Below are 16,280 nucleotides of genomic sequence, written 5' to 3'. Positions count from 1 at the left end.
CCACAGACCGGATAGTGGACACTGGATTTCAGGGTGTCATTAGCCAGCTGTGACCAGGATTCCTCAAGTGTCAGTACTGACTTGCGTTGGGCCAGCCATGGTATCCTGAATTTTCCGTACCTCAGTACCTCAGTGTCTTGTCACCCAATCTCCCATGACTGCTGTGGGGTTTACAGTGTGTAAAAAGAGGATGACTTAGCATTCTCTTTCCCTTGTTGGCATGAGGGTGACAGTGGTGGTCTGAGTTTACCAAGACTCGATAATTAGAAACTGGTGAAATAACTAGGGATTCTCAATTACATAAACTGAACATCTGAGTTGAGCTCACACACAGCAGGGTTTTATATTACTGGGGAAAGTTTCAAAGTTTGAAGGAAAGTCCCTGCTCAAGAATCAAAATGCTAGGGAGGAAACATTCATCTTTATGCTAAACTTTTAAATGTGGTAGGATTTTCTAAGCTTAAGAGTTTGTTCTTATAACACTGAAACTGATCTATTGTTATACATTTCAGGAAGATTTTTGTGAGATCAGCAACTCTCTAACATACCACTGTGCAGACAGTTGCTAAACTGAACATCATTGCACTTACACTGACAACATCCCAATCCTGCAATCATAACTCTGGAGCCTTGATAACTGGAAGAGAGTCTAAAACATTAACTGGAACACAATAAAAATGTCTGCACACTTCCAAATATCCGCTATAATTATTTTCTGGGTTGAAACTCAACAAATATAAAACTTCTTGCAGGTTTTTCAGCCAATATTTGCTCATGTAATTTAGAAGTTTTGCCTTGGGGAGTTGCAGAGCAAAGAGATCTTTTTCTACAAGTAGTCATGACTTGCAAGACCAGACTAGTTTCTTTTCAACCTAGTTAACATCGCTTTAATACATTAAAGCTCTGAAAGGAAGTTATTTTTTTTTTACATACACCAATTGCTGTTCTTGCAGCCCTGCCTCAATACTATACTTCCAGTAAATTGTTTTGCTTTCCAGTGCTTGACCTGAGATTGAGAGGTGATTTAACTCCACATTAGCTGAAAAGCAACCTGGGAAAGTAAAAGGTACAAAAAAAGTGGGAAAGGTTCAAATTGGAGACCAGACATGTTATGCTTAAACACAGAAATTCAAACCAATGACACAATTTGCCTCAGCTATAGACGAGAAGAAGATAAGAAGCTGACCCTGTAAAATACAGAAGGAAGCTGCTGGACACAGGAGCTGAGCACTGCTTTGTTGGGTGCTTTATATTTTGAGAAGAATGTGGTAATGATTATTTTTTGTGTGTGTGTTTCTTCTTTCAAACCAATAAGCAGCTTAGCTGCCTGATCATTACACAGCAGAGTGGAGGAGTACCAAAAATGCCCGGCTGTTTAAATAGATACACATATAAGTTCCTTTGGTTAAAAGCATTTAATAAATAATATCCAGAAGTACTGAAGTAGGGAAGGGTACTTTACTACCTGCACTTAATCTGTTAGCTGCCATTAATAATAATTCAGTGTTTTCTAGATCATTTATATCTCAACCATAATAATTCTGAGAGTGGGGTACAGTATGTGTAGTATAAAAAAAATATTATTTATATATTTACACTACACAGTATCCTTCTAATAGGAATCAGGCAGCTGACATTTCCAGATTTAGGAAGTTCACAGGGGTTAGATCAGCCAGAGTACAATAGCTTAGCCTCACTCGTTATCTGCGTGATCATGCTATCTCACCTACTAAAAACAGGTGATTTTATTTCTTACATAAATAATTTCTTCAACCAAGTAATGAAATAACAGAAACAGAATGAAAGCCAAAGAACCCTTAGGCCTTCAAGGACTGGAGACCCATCCCTGCTTTAGAGAATGTGTGTTTAGCAATACAATACATTCTTACAGCTAAATTTTAACTGCTTACCAAACTTCACTCTCATGCTACATTCATAGGGATCCATTTATGTATTTTATCGCTGTGCCTCTTGTATTGTACGGCATACTTGTTCAGCTGTGTTACATTTTCAAGTGGGGAGATTGATAAGCCTGTTAATAAAGCCAGAGCTCTGAAAGGCAGGAGTCTGGCCAGACATCACCAGTGACAGCTCCAGAACACTATCATGCCAAAGTTCCACTCACACTTAACAACAATCACCCACTTAAATAAACGCTTTCACAGCCCGACCTCAGAAACAAAGATAACACAAACGCAGACTCCTGTGTTATTTTGTTTTATCCAGAGCTGTGTTTTTAAGCACAATCAACCTCAGGAACCAGTCTTAAAAAGCTGTTTACACTACTACTTTCTGTAGGGCATTCAGCATCTGCTAAACAGACAGCTTTTTAGTTATGAAATAAACGCAATTTCTAAACACAAGTTTAGTTAGTAAGTAAGTGTGTTTTCATTCAACTGTTTTAAACAGAAGAAAAATAATGTTTTCATAGAGATGGAGTTCCATTTTATTTTGAAATCAAAATGACAGATATGAATGGAAAAATAATAATTAGAAGAAAAAAATTATAAAAAATTAGAAAACTAAATCAACTACCCCTGTCTAAGTTTCCAGTTTTTGCTTATGGTTTTTTATTTACTTAAACATGTACATATTTCTGTATTAAGTGGCACTTTTAGTGTACTAAAAAAAGTCAGAGGCATCCCTTATGATGCCTAAAACTGACCTATGGATATAATTTCAAATTATACTTGATCCACTAGCAGCCTGAAAGTGTAAGGATATCTCCAAGCATGCTGTTTTTCAGTCCTGGGGTTATGCTGGCTTGTCTTAGAATGTTATCTTAGAAAACATTTAATAATATAATTTTTGTGAATTCTGCCCCTCTACCAATTTGGTAATAGTTAATCAACCCAGATATCTATTTTGGCAAGTTCATTGCAGTTCTTTTTTATCTCTCAAGTAAATATAAACACCAAGGTCTTCTCATAAGTGTCCTTTTTTATTCCAGTACAGATTATTAATACTGATATTTATCAATTAATATTTTCCTGCTACTGGTTTGTAACAGGTCAGATTTGCAGTACATCCTTTTAGTTTACAGTAAATCTGCCAAATTCTGGGTACAATCTAAATTTCTTCAAATGTACCTTTATTGCTATCACATCAATCAATAAACTACTAGTAAGCAGAAAAGTAAGGTGGTCTCTCATTTGACAGTCAATACGTCAGTTCTTATTACAAGATGGAGATGAAACTTCCATGTTTAAATCTAACAGCAAAATACAATTAATTGCATTCTTAAGGTTTAAAGAACAGAAAACAACATGTGAGCATTTTCAAGATGTTCAAAATGAGACACCCCTGAAAGACTCCGGTGTAAACTGCTGCCACTCACTTTTCATAAGAAACAGAGACTTTTGCCACAGTCATGATAGGCAAACAGAAGTGCAGTCACATGTATGAGACTTTTCTCATCACATAAGGTCTCTAAATCTATAATCTTATCTGGGCTCCCTCTAAAAAGCTGTAGCATGTTTCTCTAGGCTGGGAGTCAAAAACACACACTTTCTCTTTTGCACTCTTGCTACATTTCCTTTTCTCAAGGATATCAGCAATGCCATGTTATTCCTACTTATAAGATTAGCATGTGCCTCAGAGCTCAAATCCTGTATCAGTGCAACCTTATGGACTAAGTATCAGTTCTCGAGTTAAATCAATTCCCCTTCTGCAAGCACACAGCAAGGTCAATCACCACACAGAAATCACCTCAAGGATTATACATGAATCATAACATTATTACCATAAGGGTGGTATGCAGGTTATCTACGAATTAGAAATCTAAATTTAAGACTGCCATTTTTCTTCACATCTGCAAAGGATTACTACACAGCCCTACCTCCTGACTGAAGGGGGCCTAATCAGAATAGATACTTTGATGGCAGATGCACTGTTTTAGATTTCTAGCTAAATTATTACTTAAAAGTTAGGACTATCCTAAAATATTGGTAAACTCCATTGAGTTTTCAGAAAGATGCACAGCTTTCCTGCCTTAGCATGCTTAGCATAGATCCCACCCCCATGAGACAAAACAGTATTTAGCACTGCAGTGGGTAACAATCAAAGCATGATAAATAATGTACTCTTCTTAAATTCAGCAATTCTTGTAGTCAACCTTGGAAATACTGTAAGATCCCACACCAATTTTGTGACTGTATATTTCAGGAAAACCCTCTTGTATCCTCTCCGTGTTGGAAGAGCAACCATCCCATTAGCCTTGAACGTGTTGATGATAAGCATCAAAATAAAAAATGGGATGTTCTATGGATTTTTTATAGCAGTCAGTAAAGCTATGGAGGTTGATAACCTTCTGCTTTAAAACTAACATTTCCCATGATGACATGATTCTAATACTTTTGCTTCTTTGTTCAGCCTGCATGGAAACCCAGTGGCAATCAAACTGACTTCCAGAAGCTTCTATAAACATTGGGGCTTCATGAAACCAAAACATTTCATGTCCCAAAACATTTGTAAGAATGAATAAATCTTAACTGTGTATTTACAAATTTATTTTATTTCTTACAATTATGTTATTTACATTTTCAATGCTTCTTTTCATACATTTCTATTATATTTTAAATAATAAATATTGAAAACTTGTGATGTTCACCTTTGGATGAAGCAGTTAGGATATTGATTAATTATGTACAGTACACTCACATTTTCTCTGCTAACCCGCCTTATAGATGCAGTTTATCATTGGTATAAGAAGATTCAGAGGCAACACAGCTTTCCAATTTTGAACAAGTTTTAAAGATAATGCCAGTAATTTTTCACACCCAGTAATTTCAGTAAGTCTTAAAAGTCTTAAAAGCTTAAATGTTGAATAATTAATCTCGCTCACAAACTCAACATTCAAGCCTTCTAATCTGCATGTAGGCTGTAAATGATCTTATTATAAATGAATGGTCAACATATTCGTTTCTCAATTTCTAATCTGAGAAACAGCTCTTACTATGATTAATCATGATCATTACACAACTTTCTGGATGCCTATTTTGCAGTCCACTGCAGTAAGACAGATTGCCATTTGTATAATTTGCATCCCAAATGCCACTTGTCCTGACACTGCTATTTCAGCTGAGCAACATCTTTCTACTTTCATTTTCTAGCCTTCAGAAAAATAAAGGGAATATGGCCCGACTAAATCAACAAGTCATAATTAAGGTCAATCAGCTTATGCAAATATGCACCCTTTATACTGCCTATGATTAATAAACACCAGACCATAACACATTCTTCAGTATTAAATCTGGACCGCCAAAATAGCGATACTATCATGTCCTTCTACACGTCTATGAATGTGTCGTAACTAGTAATTTCCCATGACTGTTTGAATCAGATCCTAAATGTACATGGCACATTGTTTTTTACAGTATGTCAAGGTTTCATACTCATGGCATTATGTTTGCTGGAAGACATATGACTGATATCAATATTTCTCACATGCATCACTGTATACTATACACATGGGAGTATGGATGGACAGCTGCTATCTAGGGCTCAGATCCTGCAGGGCTTATTTTTCAGTTAGCAAAAGGCAAGTGCTGCAATTAATTTAAAAGAATAATTAAGGTCATAGAGAACCAATGGACCATGCCAACCTCAAGGAATGAAGCACTACTTCTACTACTATGAAGCATACTATATAAAATGTAACCAGGAATTTTGGTAAATACCTGATCAAAAATATTCATCTATCCATTTTCTTGCCATTTCATCCAATTCAGGGTCACAGAGGAGCCAAAGCAGAGCTCCTTCTCTGTCCTGTCCCTAGTTTCCGGTCTGCTGTCCTTCCTGTCCCTCTCTTTCCTTTGGGCTATATATTTCCGGGTCTTGCACTCTGTCCTGGCTCAGCATTGATGTTCGGATGTCCTGAGACCCGCCTAGCACCAGGGCGCCCCACGTCCGCTCCCTGAGGGCATAGGTTTCTATACGGCATTCCTGAAGTCTTTGCACTTATGAGCCCAGGCCTTTTTCCCGTCTCGCCGCTACACATATGGGTCTTTTTCCGCTCTCCTGCTCCCCACGGTTAGTCCCTATGGACATCCGTGACACTATCCCAGCAAACGATGGCCACAAGGTGGGATATACCCTGGACAGGATGCCAGTCATACACACAGACACACACCAGGACCACCTTTCCCATAAGCCAATTGACTTTGGATTGTGGGAGGAAACCGTAGTACCCAGAGGAAACCCATGCAAACACGGGGCGAACATACTATACAAACACAGAGAGCATACCAGGTCTGAAATTGACCAGGGCACTAGTGCTAATCACTGCTCACAACTGCTCCACTACATCTTGTTACATTTTTTTCCCTATAACTATGATTTCCTTCCAAACAAAGGAAAATACCTCCTTTAATTTCAAATGAGCAGAAAAAATGCTTCATAAGAAGACTTTCACAACAAAGCACTTCCTATTCATAGCTTCAGTGCAGTTAATTCAAACTGTTTCACTTTTTTAAGTATGGGGGAAAAAAGAATGAAATCTGAAATTTGGAAACTTTTGGATGGTTAAAGCAAAATTAATTAATTAAAATTAAAGCAGTGACTAACTGACCCAGACAGAGAGTACCCATGCTTTTTTTCAAAGTATGTATCTATAAGGAGCATGTTTTTAGTGTACTACATTTTATACTGTATTTCCTTTTATCTCATTTTATTTTCTTTCCTCTAAAGCAAAATATTCTGTTAGACAGTGTACCAACTGTGTTCTGTTTATCTTCCTTTGTAATACTTATGGATGTTTTCATTACATTTTGATTATCAGTGAGGCTCAAAGAGATTACACAGTGGCCTATGTAACATGCATTTTCATACCACAGAAGCACTGCACAAGGAATAAAGAAACAAGAACCAAGCATTTCAATAATAACAATCAAAAGAATAGATTTTTAAGGCACTGCTTGAAGTGCAATTTAGAAACTGCAGAATAGCAGAGTACTGTACATGCATACAGACGTTACAAACTACAAGATGTACATGTGAATTAATTGAAGAGTCCAGCTTGCTTTTCCAGTGAAAGATGCTACTCTTCCCGAATAACTGATTATCACATCAAACATCCAATCCTGCTCTTAGGGTGACAAATTCAGAATGTTAAGTGTTATAGACAGAAAATAAACAGCACACTATTAAGAAGTGAACAGCAAGGTTAAATAGAAAGCCTCAGCAATTTCTGGTATAGGATATAAAAGTGTCTTGATCTGTACTGTTTATCTGTATAAAGTTTCTTTGTTGCTATTTGAAATAATTTTTCTGCTACTCATATTCTCAAAACAGATGTTCTGAAAATGATCTGAGCACAATTTCAGGTTTTCTGAATATTTGGAATATGTGGAAATAATTTCAAAATATGTGGAAAATGATCATTCATTGACTTATTTACTGTATTTGTAATAACTGGCAGTATTCCTAAATGTGCATCTCCACCTTGTAATTGAATTGTTTTTAATCTACGGTAATTTGAAGTAAATTATTTTAATTTTCTGGTAAATGAGCAGTTAATGGAACTGCTTTCCTTGAAAAGAGCAGAGCATTATAATGCACCATTTACGGACTAGACTTCAGATCATATGACAGAGGTAATATCCATCCTATCCTCCAAAGCTAACGTTTTTTTTAACTAAAATGCAATGTGTAAAAAATGATGTTTGACGAATACATGTATTTTGCTTTCAGTATATATTTTGTAGCTGGAAACATTAAAAATGGAATCTTCAACATAATGTTTACCCTGTGGTGGTGTCTTTGAATTACCAAAGCCCCAGACTGAAGTCTTTCAAACACTGGTGCTTTCTGTCTGCATGGTGTGACAGACCTCAATCAGCAGATTCCAGCCATTAGCAGCTGTCAGCAAGCTTAGCATTCACTTTGCACCCTGGCTTGGCTTTCGCTGCAGAGAGCCACAGTAACTTTAACTGGTAGGTACAGCATTCCTTAACTATGTGAGAGTACTGTACAAGAGAAGAACTAGAAAACTACAGTCAGACAAAGTTCCCACCATTAGTTTTCACTGTATTTTATATTGCATTCTTAGCATTAGTTTTCACTGTATACTACAGCTCCATAGCCAGATTGTGTTCTCAACAGCACCTTTCATTGTATTAGTAGTAAAAGTGTTCCTTTTCACTGTAATCTACATACCCCGGGCTATTTTTTCTAAGAAAAAGGGAAACATTCTTTAAACATTAACATGTGTAAAGATCATCAATAGAATAAAAAATAACTCCATATACATTTATCACTGTCAGCAGCCCCAAAATCTTTAATATTATTTGCTCACATTCCAAACGTTTGTATTTTGGAAGGCAATTTCAACCATTTATAAATGTAAACGTCTACACCTGTCTTTTCAGAGACTTACAGGGCTTAACACTTGCTCCTCCTGAGATGACGTTGACTGTGACTTGGCCTCCATATGTTCGCCTGTTTAACAGTTGAGCAAACACCAGATAAAGAAAGTTTTAAAAAAGCAGATTACTGTAATTACTGATGTGCACAGAATAATACCCTACTGTAGTCTCTAGTTTTCATTATTGATAATGCTTATTTTTCTGAACAGCTTAATAATCAGATTGGTTGTGCCTTGTTGGTTGTGACTAGAGGTCAGATGTTCACATTTATGACGCAGTTTGGCCCTACCAGGAACAGCAAATGTGTTACGGTACATATCAAAAATTATAGACAGGCACAGGTCTACATTTCTAAATCATTTACAAGTGTCCTCCAGAATGCACATTTCTGAAAATAACTGAATCGTCAAGTCATTTGGGGAACACTGAAAAAAATACTGATAACAAGTATTAACAACAATTTAAACATTTTATGTAATGAAAAATAATAATGTGTTGAATATGTCAGTCATATCCATGGCAAAGGTCATCCTACAGAATGTACTGAAGATACAAAACAACAGAAACTTTGGTTTGTAACAAACACTGATACTGCATCTTTTGGAGTTGCTTTGTAACAGCCTTCAAGGAAAAAACATTTGATGAGATTCAATCAATCAATGTTTTTCAACGGAAAGAACATAATAAAATGAGATGGTCTTTCTGACTGCCACACTTTTTTCTCATAAAAAAAAGAATCTACGGCACTATTCCTCTATGCAGCAAAGACTTTATTGCAACAAAACCTAGTTAAACCAGGAGTATTATGTCTCTTTTATGATTCTCTGCGGTGGCCCAGCACTTAAATGCAACAAATTTGAAGGTCAGGTTTGTCCCTCATGTAAAAAACAGATAAATATGCAGTGCCTTGCAAAAGAGTTCACCCACTTCAAAACGAAGTATTACGCATCCTTATTAAAAGTGAATATTTTCAATCAAAACTTGAATGTTCAAACTGAACACTTCTATGGGTGAAAATATGTTAAATGTCACTAAAAACTGCACAGAAGAAATCAAAACCTAAAATAAATTGATATAATTACAAATGGTGAACAACAGATTTGGAAATTGACTTACCACATCATGCAGGTCATATTCAGATTCTAACTAACTGCTGATTAAACCTGCAGGAAAAGAAGCATGTGGATTTAAAGGTGGAGTCCACAGACATAATGCTGTTTGTACAGTACAGTATGTGTGGACACACCATACTTCTTCCTTGCTAAGTATTCTTCTCAACACACAAAATGCCAGGATGTCTCTTTTTTTTAAAAGCTCAGGTGGGAGTTTCATGTGTCAACTGACAGTATAAATTGGAAAGCTATTAAACTGTAAGTTAGAAATTACACTTTAAAAAATAGCAATGTGTGCTGAGACTGTTTTATGCATCAGATAGCAGACTACTGTTGTTCAGGCAACAGTCCCAATAACAGCAACAGTCACTTCAGAGTAGCACAGAACCATGGAACCAATGTGCTATCTAAAATTAACATGTTCTTGGAAATAAATAACACAGGTACCCATTTATTTATTTGCAAAGCAAAGGCAAAATTATTTCTTCTCCGATTATTAAAATGTCTGATTTTCTTATAGTGATCAGTTTTGCATGTGATACCCAAAAGACCTAGTGTGATTCATGAACTAATCCCTGAGCTAATTAAAATGTTTTTTCTGAACCATTTTCAGGTTTAACTACTCATGGTTAATAAAAATGAAAGATTTGAATGTTCTACACAAGAAGTGAATCTTTCTACACAAAGGAAATAATGCAGGTGTTCTGAAAAAGCTAACAGAAAGCTAACTGTTTCAGAACAAGACATTTATTTAGACTAATATTTTATAAACCAATGGCTCTGGGTGACCTTGGACCCAAGCTGTTATATATTAGCAAGCTTTTTAAGTCTCTTTGTGTGTCTGTGTTCTGACTTTACCAGATAAGCAACAGACAGATAAATACTATATTTTCTAAATAATGGCAGATGTTTTTTATCCCCATCAAGGGTTTCTGTATTTTTCTTCTGCAATTCAACTTGAAGAAAAACAAAAACAAACTTGACTTACTTGACCATGTTAAGACCTGGGCTTTTCTATTAAACCTCTCCCTTGATCAAACATGAATCAATTAAGCCAAGACCTCTTACTTTTGACTCTGGTTAAATCTGTATAAAAACATGAAGATTTGTTTCAGGGCTGAAACTAACTCCCCCAAGGCAGATCCCAAACAAAATAGCCAGGTTGTTTTTCTGCCTCTGTTCAGTTCCTACATGCTGCCAAAACTTCCCCTGCCAGAGCCACAGCAGCTTAGTGCTGCTACATGAAAGTGTATAACACTGACTTCAAGAAAACCTCCTAGGATCTTAAAAGCATGAGAAAAACATCTTAGTCTTCTTATATCATACCTTTTTGGGAAAAATACCTGAATCACAAATTATTTTTTTGTAATTTAATAAACCCTAATTCTGTCTTCCAAAATGTTTCATGTAACTTTAACTCTTTTCACCTAGAGTGCCTTGCAGAAGAGTAAGCATTGCATGAGTAAGCATTGCATTTCTTTCTAGTATTATATATTAGGTGGTTTTTGCAAAGTAGCAAAGTAGTTACCTTTGAGAAGCAAGCTGTACTATCATCCTGTGTTTCCAGAAAAATAAAATGTATGGACCTTTAAAAAAACTGGCATCATTTAGATTGATTGGTCGTCCATGACTAATCAGGATACATTCTTACACTAATCAGGATACATTCATTGTTACATTGGCACAAAAGTGCCTTATTAGTGAGAGAGATGATTGGGCACAGGTGATAAGGTGATTCAATTTGTTGAATGTCAAGTTTCATGAAATTAAAGGCATGTCACTAACATGCCCCGCTTGCCCAGAGAATAATGTCATCATGCCATTAGTATGTTGAAGGCTGGACTAAGTCAGCACCCTGTCACTCATTGTCTGTTATCTACACAGCCAGCAGCTTCTAACCTGGCAAGACAATACAGGTAAACATAGGATGTCAATGACAGAAGGTAGAAGACCATAAGTCACAACACCTTGCTAAGATCAATGGCAAAATCCAAGTGTGACTGTCAGTGCAGTGACTGAAGCAAACCTGACTGCACAGTGTCACAGGGACAAAATTCTGGGACCTCACTTTCTGCCTTGTCCTTTGAGTTGACCCTGATATGACAACATCCCAGTAGGACAAGAAATGTGCTGCTCATATGAAAGCAGCTTATTTTGTGGGATGAAAATGCATTACGCTGAATGAGTAATGCTGTGCATGCCCTACTCGCCAGACTTAAACCCAATTTAACATTAACTGGGATAACTGTGTCTAGAGCTCAAAAACCAGTTAAGAAACCTATGCTCATCCTCTACAAGAGGAATGGAACAGAATCATACTAGACAGCACCTGCAGTCTGGCACAAAGCATCTATCATGCATACACATCTTGCATTTTGTCTTGTGGTGCCCACACACTACAATCCCATGACCTTCAGGCTACACCAACTGTTGATGAGCCATGGTACTCAGTAATAAAAATGTCAGGGCATCTACTGCAAAAAGACATGTCATTTTCCTTAAAATAACTTTGGGAACTTTGATGTAGTAAGGATGTTTCTTCTGAGGCACAGCATACATTTTTAAATGACTGAAGAAAAGTGTTAAAATTGAATGCTACTCCGTTGGGGCCCTGAGCAAGGCCCTTAGCCCCAACTGCTCCAAGGGTGCTGTATAAATGGCTGACCCTGCGCTCTGACCCCAAGCTTCTCTCTCCCTGTCTGTGTGTCTCAGGGAGAGCAAGCTGGGTATGCGAAAAGACAAACTCCTAATACAAGAAATTTTATATGGCCAAAAAGCAATCTTATCTTATTTCACTTCATTGCAAGTCTTCTACTGTATAAAAAAACAGAACAGACAATCTGAGTTAGAAACTTACAAAAACACACTGTTGTTGTATCACATGCTCATCCTAGCATACTCCTTCAGAGGCAGCAGCATAGTACCAGTTGTATTGCAGCAAAAAATGTTTTGGAACTGTTTACAGAACCATAGAACTATCAGCATGGCAGGGAGTAAGCTGCAGCAGGTGTGTATTTCCTGTTCCTGGGGCTGCCAGCTTACATTAAATGTCAGCTGCTCTCGATGATTCACTGTCCCCCCTTTTCTAAGAAGTATCAGTTTTCTATCCACGTTTAGAGCCATAGTGCAAATTAAAAGTGACAATCAAGCTGTTTATTCATTATTTACTTGTTTATTCAAAAGCTGATAAATATTCATCTACTACCTGTGGTCACACAAATCCCTTGCCGATATAACTGGGGTCTTGCTCACTGGTACAGTTAAAAGCCAGAACAAATGGAGTGATTTAAAGCAAAACAATGCATAGACAGAGACTACAAAATTATACTGTGATTATGCCAAATGAGCTTACTGAACATTGAAAAAAATATTACAGTTGTGAACCAAATGTGAATTTATTGCTTCACCAAGAGCAGAATTATAAGGATGAATTATAAGCTGAATTAAAACAAAAATTGCTATTAGCATTCTGAAAGTAATGGCATGTGTTCAAAAATAAAATATAGCAAAGAGACAACAGTGATATGCAAACTGTTTTTAACTGCACTGTGTCAGAGACGAGGTAGCAAAAGTGGAACTAATTATGCACTAGTACAAAAATCTTTTGAAAATCATCCTACCAAAGACAAATTTTCAGATGGAAAGTACCAAAAAAGCACTAAAAATATATGCTTTTCCTAAATTTACCAAATACTTAAGTTTACTTTTTTGATTGAGAAGGAACTTTTTCTTAGCTTTTCTACAACCTCCTTCATCCTCAGAGCAGGAGTTTGTAACAGCTTATTGGCATGAGAACGTCCATTTCCACTGCAGCCTCCTCAAAATCTAGGAAACTACTTGAATCTTATGAATTCTCTTTTAAATCTCAGGATAATCTTTATTTCACTGAAACACCAAAGGACCAAATGGTGATACTGTACTTCTGTGACTTCCTTTGATCAATTCTTCCACTAAAGACTTGTGCACACAGAGGAATTGGGTTATGCAACACAAGCCTGAGCGTACAGTACCAAACTCTCACTTATGTGATGTCATCCACTGAATATGTGACACATCTGTCATCTCATTTTACATTTATGACTTATAAATTATTGGTATTACCCAAGGCATCAAAAGTAGCATAATATTTTTTTTTTAAATGGATACAACCTGAGGCATTTCCCCTTTAAGGAACAAAAGCCATTACCAATTATTCTGAGACGGTGAGCACAGACTTGTCCAGAAAATGTATGCAGACATGCCATTAGTCACCTAGTCTTTTGCCAGAACACTTTGTCTGTCTAACACCACAGACCCTGGAGCTCCCAGCATCATTTTTAGGACAATAAAGCAGGGAGTGCCTGAAACCATTTATTGAACCACTCCTTGAATTGTGTGTGTATAGATTTCAATGTAAATTTGTTTAAGAAGTACATAATGCCAGATAAGAATTTAATAGATATACAATCTAAATTATTGGTGTCAACTTCCTTATCACTGGTTACTGTATAACATATAGCTTACAGTACATATTATTAATTGGACATTATATGAATGGAAAATGAAAGGTAATTATTTTAATGAAAATGCATTAAAAGAAGAGAAGAGTGATATACTCAAGAGCTTCAGCTTGACAATGTATGTTTCTTTAAAACAAGCTAAGTTAAATTACTACTAGCAAAATACTGTTACTAAGTTACAGAGGCCTAATTTCAACATTAAGCATTTTTAAAAACTGCAGCCAAGATTGCTGTCTAATTGTATCTTATTTGATATTTGATTATTTTTTTAATCATCTGAATTTTAAATATAAATATAATGATGCATCTAATAGTGGAGACACCTAAAGTGAAAATTGTATATTATTATTCGTACAAAGCAATAAAGCCTATTTAAGAGCTTCATACTGTATGTATGTAACTATTATTCCGTTACATTATTCCGAATTGTTTCTAAATAATATGTAGTATTATTTATTTATTAGGCTGACAAATTACTTTTTACTGAGCTGCACTTAAAGCAACAGTCTGTGAATAAGACTGCTGAAAAACAAATTACAGTACCATAGATGAACACTTGCTGAAGACAGAGACGACTAAAATGTGGAATGTTGACACACCATCATGTTCAGCATAGGTCACATTAACTTTCTGCTTTTATGTAAATGTAAACTTCGTATGAACCACCTGTATGTACATGTTGTACCTTAAACTTCATTTCCACTCAGCCATCAAAGGGAAAATTGCTAGTGACTCTAAAATAAAAGCAATTTTATTTCTAGTTATACTACTGTAAATTATTCTTTGGTTGGTGCTATCTGCCTGGTGCAATTTAAGCTCAGAGGTATTCTTCAATGCCACACGTCAGTCAGTTGTTGCTATTAGAATAATAGGTCAACCACAAAAAGGAAAAGGAGATATTGCTTAAAAGGAATTCTGGCCATTGTTAAGGTTTTGTAAAGCATATAATTTAATCTTTCTGGTCAAAAATTAGAAAATGAAACAATGACAACCTACAGTACACATTTTAAGACATCCCTGTACACATCCTTGTATCAGCTTCCATAAAGAGGGTCCTAGCTGAAAACTGTGATGTAAACTTAATACTAAAAACACTTGGCAAGCAATACCATCAACGCTGGCTTTCCGAATCCTCACAGCGTCAGATAGCTGACACTGGCACAGCAGGACTAATGAGTTCAGGTGAAACAGGTTGGCAATGAGCATAGCAGCTGACAACAAGCGAAGAGGAAAAAGTTGAAACTTTCCATCCGTGACTTCATTCAAGATCACAGGGGAACTGAATGCCGTTGGGGAGAATGCAAGCCTGTATTTGTCTTGGTGGACAAACGGCATTACGACAACACAAAAGGAAATCATAAAAATAAATTAATAAAAAATTATAGGTTTAATTTAGGTTTTTTTAAATCGGTAACTATGCAATCACTGAAATTAAATGATGGCATATGTTATAAATCGGTCATTTAGGGCAGTCTGGAAAATAAGAAAAACTTACCATAAGAATCCCATTGGTCTGGGAGGAAAACGTTGGACTTTTAAAATAAACGGGTAGACGTTACATCAGTATGCCTAATTTTAAACTAAAATTGGTGGTACTGAGAATTTCATATTGATCTCATAACTCCTAAACATTTTCTACCAACTCATTTTAGGACATTTCATCTCCGTGCTGGATGAAAAAAACCCAACAAAAAGTAAAACTGAAGCCTAAAGAGAAAGGAAGAAGATTAGATTGGATTATGAGAGTTTACCGCTAGAAGCCAGATCTGGTGCAGTTTTAGACTCTGAGCTACTGTATATTGTTTCCAAAGTTTGAGCACATTTATGTATTTAGATATTTTTGGGGGGGCATCTACCACCTCCATTACACTGAAAATGGTCAATAAGAACAAATTCACGCACAACTAAAAGGACAACTATTTTAATTACAATGACTAACTGCTTGGGAAGGAAAATGTTTTTCTCTATCTTTTTAGGGTACTACATCAAATCATGTGGGCTGCACAAAATGTCTCTGCAACCATCTAGAATTTCTGTACTGTATAAAGAGACAGTTACAGAAATGAAACATAATGTCTACAATTTTGATATAACATGAAAAAACGTGGTACAAGACAATTCATAGGTTCCAAATTAAGCTAAATTCACAGGATAGTTCTGGTAGGAAAGCTTTCAAGAACCTGCTGAAATACAGCTTTGTATTGCTTACTCTTTGTTTCATCATCTTTTTTTTACTCCTGACATTGTTTAACAGTACATTATTCCTAAAACTTCAGCATTGATCATTGAAAAAGCAGGAACTGGTT

General features: G+C 36.2%; 1 protein-coding gene across 18 annotated transcripts in view; it reads right to left on the bottom strand.

The window, feature by feature from the left end:
* Positions 1-16,280, bottom strand: part of LOC148657480 (disco-interacting protein 2 homolog C) — a 223,566-nt gene that overhangs the window by 149,917 nt on the left and 57,369 nt on the right. The window contains exon 2 of one of the 18 annotated variants that reach the window (XM_088643814.1): positions 9,480-9,526. The exons of the other annotated variants lie outside the window; for them this stretch is intronic. The gene's annotated coding sequence lies outside the window, so the exon portion shown is untranslated. The remainder of the gene's footprint in view (positions 1-9,479; positions 9,527-16,280) is intronic. 18 annotated transcript variants of the gene reach the window in all.

The sequence above is a fragment of the Lepisosteus platostomus genome, chromosome 8, assembly GCF_059453375.1.
Source record: "Lepisosteus platostomus isolate fLepPlt1 chromosome 8, fLepPlt1.hap1, whole genome shotgun sequence".
Lineage (NCBI taxonomy): Eukaryota > Metazoa > Chordata > Actinopteri > Semionotiformes > Lepisosteidae > Lepisosteus > Lepisosteus platostomus.
The sequence above is the reverse complement of the archived record's forward strand: the minus strand, read 5'-3'. Positions and strand labels throughout refer to the sequence as shown.